At 33.6% G+C, this 21,081-nt stretch overlaps 1 protein-coding gene across 2 annotated transcripts in view; it reads left to right on the forward strand.

The window, feature by feature from the left end:
- LOC129940615 (serine/threonine-protein kinase OSR1) overlaps window positions 1-21,081 on the forward strand; it is a 132,611-nt gene that overhangs the window by 23,961 nt on the left and 87,569 nt on the right. Inside the window, exon 1 of one of the 2 annotated variants that reach the window (XR_008780725.1) lies at window positions 10,928-11,534. The exons of the other annotated variant lie outside the window; for it this stretch is intronic. The gene's annotated coding sequence lies outside the window, so the exon portion shown is untranslated. Of the gene's footprint in view, window positions 1-10,927; window positions 11,535-21,081 lie in introns of those variants that run through there. 2 annotated transcript variants of the gene reach the window in all.

The following is a 21,081-nucleotide window of genomic DNA, read 5'->3' on the forward strand; positions in this document are numbered from 1 at the left end:
GTTTTGAAATAAATGAATATCTGAATACGTAAATATTGAACAAGAACTTTTATTTAGTAAATTAGTAAATAACCTTTAAAAAAGAACCATTTGTTTGTCACACCCGTAACACTGCTTAAATTTATCGAAAAAGTTATAAGCTTATTTTCTTAACTCCATATTGCCTTAGTTTAAAATTAATGAAAAAAGTTACGAGAATATAATAATTAAGAAAGTCGTCAGTGTCATAAGTCACACCTGTAACAATGAACACAAACATCATTTTTATTGACAATAAAAATCCATTCATGTTTTATGCATAAGTATGTCATAAAACTAATAAGTATACCTAGCTTAACATTTTCTAAAAAACTGATGAGTTTCAAATGAGAAGAAAATATGTTTGTTTTTTTAATGCTAATGTTCAGTAATTTCAAGAAAAGAAGTCACAAACTTTATAAATGTTTGATTAAAATTGTGACGTATGTGACAATTTTATTTCAAAGCTATTTGTAATTTTCTTTGTATTATTTTACAAAGATATCTTTCTTTAAACAGATTTCTCTGAAAAAGTCCGAAATTCCTTTAAATTATTTTCTCTTTTAGTCTAAGTGACTTAGATGTCATGAAAGAATGACTTCTGAAGTATTTGAGATATGTGTCAAATTCAAAATAAAATCATTTTTTTCCTTAAATGAAACACAACAAAATAGAAAACTTCATATATTTTCTTTTGTAAAACCGCAAAATAACAATCACAAACTTTTGAAATTTGAGTACTGTGTTTTTTATTGCGTAAATACTCAGTCAATGTACGCAAAGCTTTAAGAAAATCCCGAAACCATGATGTGGTTTGCATACCTTAACGGTCCAGTGCCGACTTTTCATATTAAAGCCCTAGACTTTGAGGGTGACAGACACCAAAAAAAAAAAAATAAAAAACGAACATTCGTTTTTGCTTGGAAATTAAATAAATAACTCAACTTAAGTTCTTCGCGTAACTTGATACAAACCAGACATAAAAGTCCGACGACACGAGCAAAACAACAGTTGAACACAATTTCTACTTAAAATGAAAAAAAAAATGATGATAATAATTTAGAAACCAAATTACTTTAATATTCTTAGGTTCATCTTTTAACTCCTTGAAAAAAAATCTAAATTAAAAAAAGAGGCTTCGAAACTTTCCATTCTGCCAATTCGATTTTTCTCAAAATGTTGCTGAATGTTGACAACAGTATTTTTCAAAAGATAAATTTAGTTTAAAGCCAATATCTCAAAGTTTTGAAAAGATATTTGAGTTGAAAATTAATTTTTACCAACTTTTTTTTAAATTTTTTTAGGTTTTTATTTTTTGTTAAAAAAAAATTGTCAATTCGATTTTTCTCAAAATTTAACCAGATGTCAAAAACGATATTTTTCGTTGCACACAATTGTTTTGCTGATAAAATCATTTTTTGTTTATAAAATTTTCGAGGTGACAAATACTTTTTTCAGTTTTTTTTTTAATTAAATTAAATTGGGTGGCGCAACAGTCCGTTGTGAACCAGGGCCTAGTGACTTACAACTCTCAACCATTCCTGTGTGCGAGTACTGTTGTCAGCAATGGAATTGCCTTGCCTTGACAGTCCAACGCACTACCCATCATGCCACGGGTACTACAGTTTTTTTTAGTTTATAAAAAAAAGCGTTAATTGAAATTTTTTCCAAAAATATATTTCTTTGGTAGCACGTTACGTTTAGGGTTAACCAAAATGTTAACCTTTTTTTAAATTGCTAACCGACTCAATTTTTTTGAGAGTCCTTTCCTCATCTTTCTGCATTATTATCTGTATAACAAAAGAAGTCGATATCTTTACTGGTTCTAAAAATCTTTTATTTCGACTCTAGGAACCTTGAAACGTTGAGAAATATCAAAATTTTCAATTCGACAAATCTGTCCGATTTTTACAATAACTTCCTATGGGAAATAAAAAAAAATAATGACAATTTTGAACACTATTTGAAAACTGGCACTTTTGGAGCTGTCATCTTTGTAAGGTGTCACTTTTGACATTTCACAAGTAAAAACTATGCCATTATTATAAATGGAAACTTACTCGCTTTAATAACGCTTTGAAATGGATTAAATTCACTTTAAAAGTTATTAACATTTTAAAGTCACAGTTTGCAAAACTAAAAAAAAATTGGTAGTTGTAGCACCACAATATCGCTTTAAAAAGAAAATAAACATTTATTGGTTGCTCTTGAAAAATACTCGTTTTGGAAGCCAAACTAAAGCCTATAGAAAGTGGATAAAAATTTAAACAATTCCGAAAATGAATTGTTTTCTTTTTTAATTTATTTTCAAACTCAAAAAGTTCTTGAACCACTGTGTCGAGTCCGGAACGAAAGACTTGCTTTTTTCATTTAATTTCCAGCCTATCGTTTCTTTTAAGCTAAAGTCACTGTGTATCGTGTTTCTATTTTAATTGAATGCAAGTTATGTGATGATGTAATTAAAATCAATTTGTCAATTTAGCGGAAGGTGTAATTGACGACTTCGGGAATTACTCTATTTATCCGATCTAATATAAAATACATAAGTTTGTATAATTCTCAGGCATAAATGAGCTATTTAAAACGCCCCGTAAAGCGCCGCGTATACCATTGACTGTTGTTATGTACATTTATAAGTCATATGACAATAATAATTGACAGCTGATTATAATTATCACATAAAAAAACGGTAAACGGGTGAACGCGCCACTGCCCGCCGCAACAGCCGTTGGCGACGGGCGGCGGCGGTGCGGCGCGGCGCTGCCTGCTATAGAAGTGACAAATTATATTTTTAAAGTGTCACTTTGAATTTAAATGAAAACACGAGCTTTTTGGGAATTAGAAAAGACAAGACATGATATGGTGATGATAATGAACTTGATTATGTAACATAACGAATGTACATATTTATGTTTGTTATGGGCGGCGAAGACTTTTTAAATTGATGTTTATTTCATATTACATAGTTTGTGAGGTAGCATTGGAAATGATACAAGATTTATTAGTTTTAAACATTTATATGAGATACTTGAATTTTAGAAAATAGACCTCTTGAATATTTGAAAATCATCATTTTTAGTAATTGATTAATAAATCACAGGAGATATATTTTAAACTGTTATTAAACTATAAATTGTAAATGGCGATGTAAGGCCCCACCAAGATCTCGATCAAGTTGGCAAATTAAGTTTATCTAATGCTATATCACTCTTTTCATTTCCCGCTTTTTAGTTTCAGTTCCTTAAAATCTCTATTAAAATCCTATCTTTCATCATCTTTCCATTTACCAAATTTTATAATTTTGCATTTTTAATTGGATTCATTTTATAAGTGTTAAATAATTAAATTAAATCTAGCAATAAGTGAATGTTTTAAATTTAAAATTGTATTATAACATTGAATGTAAAACGTTTAAAAATTAGTATAAAACATTAAAATTGAGCAAAATTTAATAGGTTACTAAATATGAATTTGCTATCTTTGAATAATCTTAGCATTTTACTTCTCTTAACATTGTATTGAAGTTAAAATCACGGAATGGAAACAAATTCTTTTACGAATCGAACAATCTATAACCTTACTAATAATTTTAATAAATAAGTTCTAAACCTGTGTTAAAATGTTTAAGAAAATCGAATTGACAATTTTCTGACAAAAATAACAATTACAAAACAAACACTTCTAAAATTGTTTTAACTTAAATTTCTGATTGTATACCTTTCCAAGTTTTGTAAAGTGTAAGGCCAATCTAGGATTTTCGAAAGATCGATTTTTTGATCTTAAAATATTCCATAGCATCTCAGAAATGTTGGTTTTGAAATTAAAGTATTGCCAACCTTCTAATAATTTTCTACCATTCAAAACCTTAAACGCGTTTATCTCAATACCATCTTTGTTAAGTTTGCCAGACTCACAACTCTGAAACTTTTTAACCGATAAATTTGGAACATATACTTACATTTTTTGTTCAAGTAAGTAGTATTTGTTTTTACATAACATAGTATTCATTTGTTATAGACAATTATGGGACGATTTTGTAAGTAAATTTTAAATTTTTTGAAGTTTGCCATTTGGCAGTTTTCTATAATTCCGATAAATTTTGTAGTTTTTCTGAAAAATATCCTATTTTTTCGGCATCTAGTTTAGCATTAAAGATAGATTAAACTATTATTTGCTAGTTTTTTAGGACTCCAAAAGGGAGCCTATTATATTTTAATCTCGTTTCTTATTGACTATCTCTAAAAAACATACAAATCTGACATCTGCATTAACCTACCATAGTTATGTCGCCGTGCTATTTCCAGCTTTAGGACATGCATTCCTTTTTACGTCACACTGTGTCTCTGGCATATATTAAGGTCTGTCCACACCAAAGTAACATTTAAAAAAAAAAACTTTCTGAAATCGTTTAAATTTAATTAAAATCGTTTCAGAAACATTTCTAATTGAAGTGGGAAACAAAAAAACATTTCAAAAATGTCAAAAAGGAGCGTCCAGACCAGAATAAACATTCAGAATGTTTCTCTGTTTTTGAAAAGTTTTTTAAATGTTCCTGGAATTAAAAAAAAAACGTTTCTTTATTCTGGACGCACTTACGAACACTGCTTTGAAATATTTTATACTTTCAAATCAATTTTTTTTTGAGAAATGTCAAAATGAAATACCTTTTATTTTGAAACAAAGTTTTGAAATATTTTCAAAGTATTCTTTTTTTTTAATTCGATCCACACACATTGCTTGCCAACAAGTTGTACAAGTTTGGAAGCTTTACTTACTAACTTACTTATGTCCTCAGACCTGTTAAGTTCGTCGTGAACCCCTTAAGAAGCATAGGGCCTCTACTACGTCTACGCGCCATCGTGTACGTTTTCCGGAGATGTGCTTCAGCTCCCTTAAACTTTTGCTTTGTGATGCTGATTTCGCTTCTGCTTCTCTCTCCACACTTGTTGTCATTTGATGCAGATCTATGATCCTATGAGAGAGTAAGCAAACATCGTATTTTAAATAGGAGTCAAAGTCCATTGGATCTCTCCGCTACCTGACAGAGCTGAGCCCAGTATATCACTTATCACCAACAAAAACAGTATTGTCGACAGAATGCAGCCCTGTCTGACTCCGCTACGGATTTCAAAATCATCTGACAACCTAACAACGTGCGAAACGTGACACTTGGATCCATCATATGCTGCTTTAATAATAGCAATTAGTTTTGTCTGGGATGCCTCTCCTCCGCAAAGCTAACCAGATATACTCCCTGTTAACGCTATCAAAGGCCTTCTTAAAGTCGATGAACAGCAGGTGTAGTGGTGATCGATATTCAACGCACATTTTAATAATGATCCGCAGGGTGTTGAGGATCCAGCGCGGAATCCTGCTTGTTCGGCATCGAGTGTGGCCTCAAGGTGTTCTCTGATGCGTTCCAGTATAACTTTTGCTACTACTTCGGCAACGGCAGATAGAACGTAAATTCTGACTTGCTTATTCACCGAACTTATCACAGTACCGTCTACTTCTTTCACCAGGTGTTGCTTTGAGCTGTGTGCACCGCTCAGTTCTTTGGTTATTCTGTAAACGGTCCTGCTGCCGCGCCTGTTTGCAGCATCTTCTGCTTCGTGCACCAATGTGTTGATATAGTTACGCTTTTCATTGCAATTGCCCACAACCTAAGCATTTAGGTCTCCCATAACCAAAATAATACCTCCGTGGGGAGTGTTGTTGTAAGCTAATCCTAGTTGATTGTAAAAGCATTCTTTGTCTTCATCAGATTCGAGCTCCGTCGGGGCGAAATACTATATAATGGTGACGGGTCGTACTCTACTCTGAAACCTAGCTTTGATAAGCCTTTCCCCAAGGGGCTCCCACGAAATAAGGCTTTCGATTGCCGTTTTTGTAAGGAGTAACCCAACTCCAGCTTCTCTAGCTTTTCCTGGATTATGACCAGCCATCGCACTTCGCTTAACAAATGTTTATGCTGTTTCTAAGTGACAGTTTTATTGAAATAAGAATCTACAAATTTCTACACAGAATTAGTATAAACTGTTGTTCGATTCGAATATTTCTGGAATTGGTGAGGTCATTGAGTTTAAAATTATTTTATTCTATACTAAGTTTTGTTGTTAACGTATGATAATGTTCTAAGAAAATCGGATTGACACTTTTTTTATAAGAATTCAAAACATTCATTCAAAAAAAAGAATATAGCTCGTAATTTTGACAAAAATTGTTTATCGACTACTTTTGGAAAAAATCACGTACAAAAAACAAAAGAAAAATTGAAAATAAATGGTTTTCGACTAAAGAATTATAAAAACAAAGAAATATATTGACTTTATTTTGTCATCTCACACAAAATGTTGTTATTAATATTTTGTTTAACTTTTAGACAAATGTACAGTCAGGCACGGAGAGAAAGTTACATCTCAGTGTGGGTTGCATTCCAACATCTTTTTGTATAGCATTGATGTGTTATTGAAAAAGTATGATCTCATTTGATAAACATTATACTTTTAGTTGTCAATATGACAGCAAATCAAAAATAAACTAAGTGTAAATAACACAATATCAATATTCATTTCAAATTTTAGTTAATGTGAATTTAATCTAAACCATTTATAAAAACATAGGTGTATTGTATACGTACACGTCTAATTTTCACATCACAGTGGTCATTTATGTCAAAAACACAAGTAAACATTAAATTACCACAATGTTACCGCAGAAATTTGCTGATTTATTGCACAGACTTCTAATAAAATTCCAATACTTTTTTTTAAACTAAAATGCACTTTAGATATTAAACGTATATTATGTGGGTTATTATTATTTTGTTTGACATTTAAGTTTGACAGTTGCATAATTAATTGCATTTTTATTCCATGTTTGGAATTTTTTTTTAAAAATCGATTGAGATGTTCGAATAACTCAGGTGGTGAATAACAAATAACATATTGAGTTAGACAGATAGCGGGCATCACATAAAACAAAAAACCACCATCAACCTTGATCTTAATTATTTAACCAAAGTCGGTGCATAAAATGCAACATCAACAAAAATAAAAATTCTAAAACATCGAAGCTTTAAATTTCTAAAATAGTTCAAAACATCATCTAAATATAGATACTTGTATAGACGTGTCGCCGTTTCGGTCTCTCGGCGAACGTCTCGCCGTTAAAATATATTTAAACTTAATTATTTGCTTTGGACAATAAAAAACATCCCCTGTAGAAAATTAGAAAATATATTTGAAGTATGTATATTGAATGTAGTACCCGTAGTGTGATGGTAAGTGCGTTGGACTGCAATAGATCTTAGGGCCGAAAGGCATTAGTACGAGTAGTTAGTGTTATAGTTTAACTTAGAGTGTCCGTATGGGACCATTAAGTTAGTTGTAAGTTATGGATAATTAGACTAGTTTTATGAATTTTTGTCTAGCTTTAAGATAGGTTTAAGATTGAATAAATAAAAATGAATTTGAAAAAAAAGTGCTTTGGACTGTCATGCAAGGGGTCTTGGGTTCAATCCCTGCCTGTGCCACATAACTTTTTTCACGGGTACTGCCTCTTGCGAGGAATTGACAAATCCTCCAACATTAATTCTTGTCATGAGAAAATGCTTTCTCGAATTAGCCGTTCGGATTCGGCATATAAACTGTAGGTCCCTACCATCTCTGACAACAGTACTCGCACACAGAAATGGTTGAAAGTTGTAAGTCGCTAGGCTCTGGTTCTTCATGGACTGTTGCGCCACCTAAAAAATTAAAGTATGCCCTCTACGAGATTTTAGTAGTAGCTCATTTTGTCTTTTTTGTTTATATAATTAGCTCACACTAAAAGGTTTTTGTATACCTTTAATATGCCAAAAACACATTGTGAGCACTGGAAACGATTAAAGGGTTGGATACGAAGTGTTGGTATTTATTGATTTTGAATTCCTGAACATTGCCATCAAAGAGAAAGTTAGAACTTGGCAAGACATTCCACATTCGCGCAGTACGGCTAAAAATGAATTTCTGTACTTCATAGTACGGCCGAAGTTGGGCTCAAGGGAAACTGATGGGCATTCCTAGAAGCGCGGGTATTACGGTTAAATTGTTTAAGGGGAGGAATGCAACTGGCTGTTTCACTAAAACATAGTCCGTTAAAATAACGGTAAAAAAGGGTGAGACAACAAACTCAAGTGACGTAATCGAGTTGATGATGTTAATGTCACCAATCATATTAAAAGCTCTTGTTTGAATACTGTCAAAGAGGCTTACATAAGTTACTGGAGGACAAGCCCAGAGATGAGAGTTATAGTCAAGTTTCGGACGTATATATGTTTTGTAGATTGTAGCGAGATCAAAGGGGGAGAAAAACTTCTTGCAAAAAGCGTATACATCTTGCGGCATTCTTGCCTACATCGCGTATGTGGTCGCTGCATAAAAGTTGGTTGTTGATAAACATTTCAAGGATGTTAAGATTTTCAGTTTCGTTGATTCAAGTACCACTCATAGATAGTAGCAAAGAGGTTATATCTTGCTTTTACGAAACAAGGCAGCATTGGGGCTTCGAAGCATTAAATTCCACACAATTTTTAATTAACCATTGTTCAATGTTGTGTAGATCTGAATTTAATGAGCTTATCATATTTTGCCGTTGCAGTTCCACATACGAAGAGAAGGGTTGTGAGTCAAGTAACGAATATTAAAATCTAAGAGTACTTTCGCCAGAGAAACAATGTATTGGATTAGAATTAGCAGACAGGAGATTATTTATAAAAATGAGGAAAAGGGTCGGAGGCAAAACGGAGCCCTGGGGCACATCAGCATTTTTTGTATGGGTTTCAGACTTAAATCTGTCCAAAACAACTTGTTTTGAACTTTTCGAAAGAAAATTTATAATCAAACGAAGAAGAGATTCGTCAATACCAAAAGCAAGCATTTTCAATAAGAGAGCAAGATGCCAGACTTTATCAAATGCGTTTGAAATATCAAGTGAAATAATCTTACTTTCTCCAAAACAGTTTAAAGATTTGTTCCACTGTTCGGTAATGAAACATGAAATCACCAGTGGAACTATGGCTGCGAAAACCGTACTGCCGGTCATTAAGAAGCTTTTGTTCCTCGAGATATTTCTTAAGCTGATAATTAATCAGCGTTTCCATGACCTTGGAAAGAAAGGACGTGAGTGCTATCGGTCCATAATTTGAGTGAGAAGAAGATTCGCCGTTTTTGGGATTGGCTGAACAAATGCTGTTTGCCAACTACTCGGAAAGTGCCCTGAAAAAAATGATAGATGGAAAAGCTTACGCAGTGGTTTTATTAGCGTAAAAAAACACCTCTTCAAAAAAATATCGGGGAAACAATCCGGACTAGCGGATTTATGAATGTTGTGTACGAAAAAGATTGGCCTCATAGAATCATTAACGCGTTCAAGAATTGGTAAGGTGCAATTTTTGGCAAACTGCCTTGCAAACAAGTTAGCTTCCTTCGAATATAGGCGTTGCAGGCCTTCCTGGCTTGGTTAAACCTTTTCCGGTTTTCTTTAGTTGGGTGTGTTCTAAAACACCGGAAACTCACCTCTTTCTCCTTAATAACCTCTGCAGCAGATATGATACTGTGGTCCGATGTGCCTAGAGGCGTCAGTACACTGATTGTGTACTTATTAGGATCAGAAGTGAGAAATAAGTCAAGTGTATTTTTTGCTCGGCCGTTAACGTCTGATATTCGAGTAAGATGGTTAAACTCAGCAAAAATCTCAGCACCTGCGGGTGTTGTCTGTTCTGAATGGAGAATCCACGAGGTATTGTGAACATTAAAATCGCCCGTAATAACGATTACAGTGTGAGGATACAGGGAAACAATTCTTTGGATGGAGTCAGACAGAGCATCAAATTCCTCAAAAGTAAAAAATATGTCCAGGTTTGGGCTCCGATAAAGAAAACAATAGTGAATGATGTTTTTATTCAAGGAAAGTTGTAACCATACATGAAATTAAAAGGGGAGTTGGTACAATGATCGTTTTGTGGTAAAAGTTGCAACCCAACATCATTCCTATTATAGAACATAGTTTGGGAAGGATGATGGCACCAAGCTATACCCATGTATATAAAATTCAGCAGGATCGGAATCTTCACTTCCTTGGGTGTCATACAATTCCAAAACAGCTGGCCTGTAAGAATCAGTGTAGTCTACTCTAAAATGACCAGTCATTGCAATTCATAAAATCCAAAAAATCAAAACAGACGAATTTCTAAGTATATTACCGTCTAAACTTAAACTGTCTAACTAAACTACTAAAATCACTTTAGTAGGTATACTCAACTCAACTCACATCTCTTAACACGAACTTTGCAGTGAGTGGGTGAGTGAGTGATTCGCTGGACTCTTTGCAAGTTGCGAGCGAGAAAATAATTTGCATTTTCATTGAAAAACTTGAATTAAAATGACGTCCCCTTGCGACACCATCACTAAAAACACGCAACGAAATGTAAATCCAACGCAAAAGTGTAACGAATTGTCCCCGCAGATTCTAGAGTGCGTTCGCGGGGTAAATTTATTTCTAAAAATAGCCCCGCCAAATCAGAATTCATTATTTTGATTCAAGATGTTTTTCTTTTTTTTTTTTCATTCGTAATGAAAATGATTTTCTTCTTTTGTTTTGTTTCATTTGTCGTGCTTTGTCTGTTTGGCCTGCAAACTGATGTAAGTACCTTCTGTACGGATATAAATTCTGAACCCTCATTAGTCATCTTTTTGCTGTATAAGAATCACAATTCAACCCATCACTAGCACTACCCACCAAACGCCCCTCGACCGTTCTAAGACGAGTGGACGAGGGAAGACAACAAAAAAGAAATAGAAAAAAAAACATCTTAAAAGGGATGTGCGACACCATTGTCACTTGTAATTTTTGCATCTACAATATTTTTCTTTTATTTCCACTTCTTCATTTGCCACAATTGCAATTTGTAATTTTATTCTTTCGTCTTTGAGCTTTGTTGCTTTTTTGTTTTGTTTTTTTGTTTTTTCTTATTTGAGACTTGTTCTATATTTAGATACTTGGGAGCAACAGTTTACAGAGTATCTTATAGATAGTGGACATCAGTACGTAGACCTGTGTCGTAGATCACTAGACACTAGTGCTTATAAATATACATTTCTTCTACATCCCCGTTTTTTTCTTCTAATATATACTTACAGATATGTATTTTTGAATCAATTAACTTGGTGCCGTAATTAAAATAAAAAAAAATATCTTTGAGATACTTGTAGTTTTTATTTTTTGAAAAATGAACGTAAAAGTGATTGCAACATACCGGGATGCTCCATCACGTAATAATGGGATCACCATTACGACAAATAATTTTAATAAGTGACACTCATGGTCCTCGTGTGTGTGAGAAAAAGAAAATATTAAATATTAGATATTTATTTTTGTGAATATTTGCTTAATAGTGAGTGGGCGTGAGTTAAATTGTTGCTCCCGTTTGTCGTATCGACCTACCTTTAGTTGTAAATTTGTTTGGTGATAAAAATGTAAACATAATGGAAATTATAAAATCTTTATATGAACATCTATGTCTTGAAATTAAGATAGAAAATGATAAATGTTGTTGAGAGATTTCGAAATTAGACATTTATTTATGTCGGAAGTATTTATTTTGCATAATTTAATTAATACTTTAACAATGATGGAATGGTATAGGTATTATTTGTTTGTTTGTTTGCTTGTTCGTTTGTTTTTAATTTGATTTGTGGTTTTTTGTAAGATTATTTGCATTGCATTGGAGAATTGTGTTGTTGTTGAAGTTTTTTGAGGGTAAAGATCAAAAACTTGTTTGATTTGTTTTCATTAAGATTTGTGCAATTTAAGTATACAGATAGTTTTCCAATAAGAAGTTTCATTTTGATATTAAACGAAAATGAATGTTTTGAAAAGAAATCAATGGATATTTATTTCATTTTTAAAAAAAAGCTGTGGCATGAACAAAGGAAAACGATATCACCAAATTTAGCCACCCGGCTAAGGTTGCAACACTATAAACTTTTCATGTAATTTTATAAAATTGATCAATTTTGTGATGTTTTTTGTACGAGTGTGAGGTCGACTCATCGGTGGCTAGGGTTCTGTCCAAATTAAGCAAAAAACTTGAGTTTAAAGTTTTACAACTCTGTTCTGTAACCAACTTCGACAACCCTTGTTTTTTAACACTACTAGCTAAAGCAACAATATTCTTAGTTGTTCTTCAACTATTTAAACATTTTCGATTCATTACGTCACCTACCTGTCCCAACACCTAGTTTCGCCTATTTCACTTTTTTCAAGCAAGTAGGTTAGTCTTAATCGTTAGAGTCCTATAACTTATTTAGAGTGATTAAATTTTGTGGGTTGATGTTGATTTTGAATTAAACACAATATTTTTTAGGAAATTAATGTAATTTATTTTTATTTTGATAAAATTGGTATGGTTCAATTATAAATGGAATTATATCTTAAAAATATCGGTCAAATGACCGTCGCGATCCTATGGTTCAAACTTTCAATGACGCTCAAGCATAATTGAAGTTCTATGCCGTTAATGTGCCGAATTATCCCATCCTTTAGTTCTTCAATTGTATGCTGACTTATCGACGTACAGCTTTTTTTTTAAATAACCCCAAAGAGAAAAGTCCAACGGTGGCAAATCACATGATCTTGGCGGCCAATTGATATCGCCACCACTTGAGATAACGTCGTTAGTTCTTTATCATCTTAGGATAGCGAACACCAATAATAATAACTGCCTTATTGGCCACATTTAGGATAAAATACGGCGCCGAAGATGCAGCTAGCCCATAAGCCGAACCAAACAGTCATTGTTTATGGGTGCATTATTTTTACCGATAGTCACTCATCCGCCCAAATTTAGGAATTCTGCTTTTTGACGAATCTGAGGTGAAAATTTTGTTTATCACGGAAAATGATTTTCTTCGAACTGTTGCAATTTTTTGCCACCATTCCGTTGACCGTTGACGACGCTTGTAATGGTCATGGGGCTTTAGGTTAGCTTAGGTTAAAGTGGCTGTTGGTTGGGAAGTCCAACACACTTAGACCAAAGTATGGTCCGTTGTGATACCACACCAATTGGAGCTCCGAATGAAGCGTAGAAGACAAATAATGTCAGAATTTTCTTAGATCGCTGGTACCGTTGAAGTAGTAGTGATAAGGCAGGGCATGTGCACAGAAGGTGAGAGATTGTCTCCTTCTCCTCCTCGTCCATGCAACTCCTCGTCCATGCAACTCCTACAAAAATCATTTGCAGGGGCACCAAGTCGAATACCATGCCTTCCTATTAAGCAGTGCCCAGTCATCAGTACACCTATAACGTAGCTAATGTTCAATCTACTCAGAGAGATTAATTGTTTTGAGTGCCTATCGCTAAGATTAGGCCAAATTAGTTTTGTCGCTAAACAGGTGGTGGTGTTATTCCAGCTGAAGTTTGTTTTCTCTATGGTATCTTGCTTTAGCATGAGTTTACATGTAGCTAAGGGGAAACCTATGCTAGCATTGTGAGCCAGCAGAGGTAAAGTTGTTCCGCTTTTTGCAAGTTCATCAGCTTTGCAATTTCCTGGAATGTTTCTATGGCCCGGCACCCAGAAAAGGTGAATGTTGAACTGTGTAGCCATCTCCGTAAGAGATGATCGCCAATTTAGGGCTGTTAGTGAGTAAGTGGAGACAGAGTCTAGGGACTTTAACGCAGCTTTGCTATCCGAGAAGATGCGTATATTATTAGTTGATAGTTATAGCCAGGATTTCAGCTTGGAACACGCTGCAATGATCGGGTAGACGAAAGGAGAGGCTTAAGTTTAGTCTATCTGAGTATACGTCTCCACCAACCCCCTCGTCGATTTTTGATCCATCTGTATAAAAGTTTATAGGATCATCGTTTAAAAATGATGTATTCTCCCAAGAAGACCTGGGAGGTATAGTCACTTTCAAGCTATAGTTATTCAACTGAGGATAGGGTATGACGTATTTTGGGTATTTTTCTGAACGAGTTCAAAATAGCGGTGTGGCCAATTCCATTATTGATTCACAGAGAGGAGGCTTGAAACCGAATGGCTGTATTAGCGGCCGTTTCCTTGCTGAAAATGTCCAGCGGTATTAGATGGAACAGAACATCAAGTAAGGCGGAAGGGATAGAGCGAAGTGCACCTCCCATACACATACAGGCTGTTCGTTGAACTTTGCTGAGTTTATCGCGATTTGTCGCTATATCTAGCGCCGTCCACTATACCGCTACTTGATAAGTAAGGACCGGCCTTATGACCGACATATATAGCCAGTGTGTAATGCGGGGCTGTAGGCCCCATTTATTACCAATGGCCATTTTACAGGAGAACAGGGCTACTGTCGCTTTGTTAATTCTCTTTTGAATATTAGGTTTTCAACTTAATTTCTTATCCAAAATTAGACCCAAGTATTTTGCTGGTTCAGAGAATTTAAGTGGTACACCGTTTATGAGGGGAGGGTCAATTAATGGGACTTTGTATTTCCTTGTGAAGAGGACAAGGTCGGTTTTTTGTGGGTTAACGACTAATTCACAACGATTTGCCCATTTGGTGAGCTTATTAAAAGCGTTTTGTAAGAGTACTATACTGTGTAGACCTGTTTCAACTGATTTTCCTTTATTGTAGGCGTGTTAAGCCTTTGAAAGGAGGGACTTATCAATACTTGCCCTTAAGTGGAAATCGATTAAACGTTCAAAAGATTTGAGAAGAAATGATGATAAGCTGATAGGTCTTAGGTCTTTAGGGTTAACAACGTGGCTGGACTCATGGGGCTTTAGTTCGAGTTGTAAAATGAAATGCAGTACAAAACTTGACGTTCTAGTGTGGTTGAAATTCAACATCGGCCCTTTAAATTTAACCACCCTTTATAACAAAGTATTTTTATACTTTATTACTCTTACGACTAAAACCACTTATTTACTGCATATACTTTAAAAATTAGAATAACAGTGTACTTAATAAATTTTAACAACCAAATACTTACGACGGAACGGGTATTATTAAGACCTTTCCCTAAAAAAGTTTAGAGAATGGCGGAGCACTAGCCACAAAACAGCACTAGCCCAGACAGTGGAACCTAGAATAATCAGTTGAAATTGCGTTTCCTGTCCCTTGAAGCGAGATCTAGAGATTATTCGGTCATACAATTTAAAGAAGTGGGTGCCAAATAAAATACGTTAAAGAAAACAGATATTCAAGATCGGAACCAAAAAATTGCGAGACGGTCCTACCTTCGAGGTACTACCTCTGTTGTTAAATTCATCCTTAAAATGTAAACAATATTGGTACTAAACCTCAGTTAAGGTAGGAGACAAATTGTTGTTGACATTTGACTTCCGTATATGAAATACGAGTATTCTTTGAAAAGTCACTATGAATTGAGAGCAGGTATACTGGCAAAAGCTAGGCCATATATATTTCCTCAAGAATTCCATCTTCAAAGTCTTGTTTTGATTGTGGAACATTTTAATAAACCTTATCTTAAGAAAGTGCCTGATGCTAATCTCCTTAAAATCTTAAATCTAAGTTTCAACTCAATCAGTATTCTTTCACGGGAACACTTGCACCAGACTCATTTTCGTATAAGTAAATACATAAAGTCTAAGCCGACCACTGCCTCAAAACTCACTCCAAAAAGAAGTTCATCATTTTTGTAATTAATTTGAACAATTTCAATTAATTGCTGAACCGTGTATTGCTTCCATTTTTTAGTAATGGCGTCGTAGTTTCAACTTGTCAAATTTCCAAAGATTTGACAGCTGTTGGATATTTAAAATTAAACCTCTTTTAACTGGGTTCCACTGTGTATACGGTCCACTGAACAAGATTCATAAATCAAAAATTTCTATACCCAAAGCGGTTTCATCTAAAGATAAATGAAAAGTATTTTTTATTTTTTTACTAAATAAAAAAACTAATCACATTCATCATCATTTTGTGATTGATTAGGTAATAATTGAAGAAACAATCAAATGCAATTGATACATTATTATACTCATATGTATTTTTAAATATTATTGATTCATTATTTTTCATTAATTAAAAACAAAAAGAAAATTAAGTAAATGTTAAATAAGATAAAAAATCATAAGAAAAATTCAATTGACAAATAGACAAAGTTAGAAATTTACATATTCTGACGCTGATGTAAAATTAATTTCATTTACATCTTAAACTTTTGAAAAGTAAAAAATTTATAAACAGCAGTATTAAACATTGATAATGACCGTTTGGAAAAATGTAAGTCGTAGTTAGGTTTTGGTATGTCTACAGTGGATAATGAATGCGTAAAATGATTAGCAAATATTCTAAGACATTCCTTAGTAGAATCTTTTGTATGTGTGGAATGTGGTGACAATGAATGCTTGGAAATTCCAATTTACACTTTTTTTTTAATATTTAACAAGATGTGCCAACAATGAATTTATCAGTCAGTACATAGTTCCGTACATTCCATTCCGTGTGGTATATGATGGTGAACAAAACCCTCCCACTGTTAAGTTATTACACGTGTGTCACGTCTACTTTAACCATAAAAGCTTAGACTTAATAATAACCAAAATAAATTCTAGTTTGGGTACAAACCGATTTTGCATTCTTAAAGTCTACCTCAAACACACAGTTTAGTTTCAACACTAAAAATATGAAAATAAATTGAGTCACTTGGGCGTATGAGTAACAAAAAAGTTAAATTTAAGTTGATTCATTCTTTAACACGAGCGACAGTAATTTTGTTTGACTGAATATGAATAAATTAAAAAAAATAACGACTGAAAAGACGGAAATACAATAATCATATTCAAAATCAAAATATTTGAATTAAAATCAAACTTTACTAGAATATAAATTGTAAAATTGACAACTTATTATGCAATTTTAACGTCAACCAGTTTTCAAAAAATCATTGATTAATTTTTCTTGTTCCCCTCTAGATTGTTTTAAGTAGCTAAATATTAACAAAAACAATAAACAAAACAAACTATAACATTGCAAAAATATACAAACAAACAAAACAAATAGTTTGCAACACGTGCATATAATTATCTAATGTTTAAAAAAACAAAAAATGTTGCCTTTTAAACTGATGTTCACTCAAGTGGCATAACAATCGCGGAAATTGTTAGAAACAAAATAATAATAATAAACAATTCGAGCCTCTTAAGAACTATTATCGGCTTCATTGATGCGCTGACACATAAATCAAAGAGAATCTGGTCAAATAAAATTAAAAAAAAATACTAATACAAAATTAAACAAAATCAACTAACAACTATTAACAGTGGGCCATTGTATGTAGATTAATTGGAATAAATTTGAAAACAAAAATTAGCTTAAACAAATGTCAAGTAAAAAGAAAAGAGGTTTGGATGAAACTTACATTACTTACTTACTTAAGGTGCCGCTACAGTCCTGTGTGAACTAGGGCCTCACCCAACAAACTTCTCCATCTAGCTCGGTCCCTAGCTTACAAACTTACATTGGTCCCTTTTAAAATAATTATTTTCTAAAATATGCCAAATTTTTTCTTAAGGTTCTTCGAAGAGAATTCATTATGAGCTCTCTCCAGTCGTTGAAACTTAACACTTTTGCGTCAGTTACCGCCTGGTCTAACTGGTAACAGAGGTTTGTTCTTCATCGTCGTCCACCAAATAGGATTCAAAGATTTTCCTTCTTGTCTATCGCTAGATAAGGTCGTGCCAGTGTAGTCTATGTGGTTTTGGTTCTTTGTAATACATCATGCTACACCTCATTGCGCCCTTTGCTCTCGAAAGTGCCCAATATCAATACCCTGGTGAACTTAGAATTTTATATTACGTGCGCTTTGTGTTTCGAGATAGGGCTTCTGAACCCATTTGTTTGTTTAAACAAATGATAATTTTTCGTTGGATTTCAACTAAGGGTCGTTTGTAGAATTGATGTTTGTTCCAAGGTAGGTGAACGCCTTGGCTATCTACTGCTCCCGACAGTGACGTTCTATCCTAGTCAGAAGACAGATGAGGCGTTGTTTGTTGATAGCATTAGTTTTGTTTTGTCCTCAATCACTTCAAGACCAACGCGTTTCACCTGTTCATCTAAAGTTGTTTCTAAAGATTTTCCTCCCGGGTTAGCACCACTATTTACCATAATGTGAAAATTTGGTCTATGGTTGATCTTCCTGGCCTGAAGCCACACTGGACGATTATAGTGTTACAGAAAGGTTTAATATTACGTTGGGTAGGATCTTGTAAATGACATTAAGCAGGGATATGTTTATGTAGTTTAGCCTTTTTTGTAGATTGGGCGTATTTAATGATTCCTACTTTCCACTTCTCAAACTTATTGGTGAGTGACCTATTTAAAGAGTCCTTCTGTGCTTCGGTGACTAGGTTTCTTTCGCTGTTTCGAAGAGCCTTTTGCGTACCGGTTTTATAACTAGGTTGCATTTGCTCGGCAATTTTGTAGAACCGGATTTTGTTGGTGGCGGTGCTCAACTCCACGAGGTACCTGAGCTGAGAAGCAGCGGATGCTCTTTTCTTTTACGCAGCGTCTTTTTCTCCTTTCACGGTTCTCTTCTCTAGCATTTGCTAGGAGAGGTTCTGCTTCAGTACCGCGCATTTATCTTTACACCAAGTATTATTTTTTCTTTAGTGGCTGATAGCTTTTGATAGTCTCGTCTACTTCCTTAATGATATCGCGTTACTGTTTCCATTGGTTGTCGACCCTTGCTGATGAAACTTACGGCTCAAAGTTTCCCGATCATTTTCTCACTATATAGTTTCTGTAGTTACTTGGTGTATAAAATATTTTATTTATTTTTTTCCTAACAATTTATTCCAAATACGTCACTTATTATATTTCTGCCCCTAACAAAGGCTAGAAAATGGTTAGCGGAGCACTAGCCACGCTATTCGTTAGGTTCTTCCGATGTTTTCTTACATCTTGAGTAAAGAATAATCGGTTGAAATTGCGTTAACTGCCCCTAGTAGCAAATTAAAAAATATTGCCTATGTCTTGTCAGTCGTACCCTTAGAAGAAGTAGGCGGCGGAATAAAACAGGGCTAGGATTCCATTCGTGCCCCTGGCAGCAAACTAGAAGGTAATCGGTGCTTTTTCTGTCCGTCATACAATTGGAAGAAGTGAATTGCGGAATAAAGGGGAGGAAGGAAAAAGATAATTCCAGACTCAAAAATGACGAGCCGGTCCTGCACTCGAGGTATTAACACTGTAGGGAATTCTTTCGTTTAAATGTTAACAAGATTTGTACCCAAACTCAGTGAAGTAAGAAAGGTCACTGCGAATTGAAAGCAGGTGAATGGGAGAGCAAAAATTTTAGTTTTAAAAATTATAATGCTTTCCAGTTGGTGAATAATTTTAAATATCACTTTTATTCTTTAAACTTAAATATATTAAATGACAAATTTTCAAATTTTCATTGGCAATTTAATTGTAATAATAGTTTAAAATATAATTTCGAATATTTTGTATATATATTTGTAAAAGAATTCGTTGACGCTGTTCCTCGTTTTTTCTCTAAAGTAAATTCTCATCACCTTTGGCACTATTCAAAGTTACGTAGATTGAAAAATGCAAAAATAAAGCTTTTAAGAAAATTAAAAGCAATATGAGTATTGAAAATTTAACTTTATATTCTCGTCTTCGGAAAGAGTATGTTTTTCAATCAAAATTTTGTTGTAGTAATTATGTACATATACTACAGAGATTGAATTGAAGCAAAACCCAAAGTAGTTTTGGAAATTCTTAAATGTAAAACGGAAATTCAATGGATTTCCTTCAGTAATGGCTTACAATGACAGTGAACCCCAGACTATTGCTGATTTGTTTGCTGAATTTTTCCAAAGTAGTTACAGCACTACAGATTTAGTTTTCGGCAATAACTACGATTGTAACTCTATATTGCAAATGACAGATTGTTGTAATTTTCAGTGTGAATTAGAAGATGTTTCTACCGCCTTACTTGAATTGGTTCCATCTAAATCACCAGGTATTAATGGTGTTTTTTCAATTGTGTTAAAACACTGTTATATTACTCTATGTTTACCCCTTCAAATTATTTTTAACCAATCTCTTTCAAATGGTATTTTTTTAGATGAATGGAAAGTGTCTTATATTCATCCAATTTTTAAGTCCGGAAATTAAAAGTTGGTTACAAATTATCTGTCAATTAGTAAACTTTAAAATATTCCTAAGCTTTTTGACAAAATAGTAAAAAACAAGCTACAAATATGCAATAATCAAATGTCATGTCTCTAAATTTCAACATGGTTTCATAAGTGATCGATCCGCAACTACTAATTTTGCTTGCTTTTCTTATGAGTGTTTTAGCGCAGTAGAAAAGCATTCTCAAATGAATGTGGTTTATCAAGTAAATCACCTCATTTTTATTTAAAAATAAAAAGTTATGGTTTTGATGGCAACCTACTAAACTGGTTCAACTCTTATCTTACTAATAGGAAACAAATTGTTAGGATTGGTGACTTGGAGTCTAGCCCGATCTAATTTTATTCAGGAGTTCCCGAAGGTAGCCATTTAGGACCACCAATATTTGATTTGTTTATTAATTATTTTCCATCAGTTTTATCAACAGACAACTGGTTAATATTTTCAGGTGATATAAAAAGAGTTATAATGATTGTGTTGAATTTCAGCAAGACATTTAAAAGTTTGAAAATTGGTGTGAACAAAATGATCTTGACAATAATCTATCAAAGTGTTCTGTGATAACTTACAGTCACTTAAAAAACCTCATCATTTTTGATTATTTCCTCAAAGGAATCAAACTATTAAGACTTAACGAGATTAAAGGCCTAGGCGTAGTATTTGATGAGAAACATAACTTTATTTCACAAGTCTATTATATTATTTCGAAAGCTAACTCTCTATGTTTAGTTTCCATAAACGCAATTCTTATGATTTTAAGGACCAATACACATTAAAAGCTACCTTTTGTTCACTTGTTAGACCATTACTGGAGTATTGTTCTGCCATTTGGAATCCTGATACTAAAAAGTTGATAACAATATCCAAAAAAAAT

The sequence above is a fragment of the Eupeodes corollae genome, chromosome 1, assembly GCF_945859685.1.
Source record: "Eupeodes corollae chromosome 1, idEupCoro1.1, whole genome shotgun sequence".
In the NCBI taxonomy this organism is placed as follows: domain Eukaryota; kingdom Metazoa; phylum Arthropoda; class Insecta; order Diptera; family Syrphidae; genus Eupeodes; species Eupeodes corollae.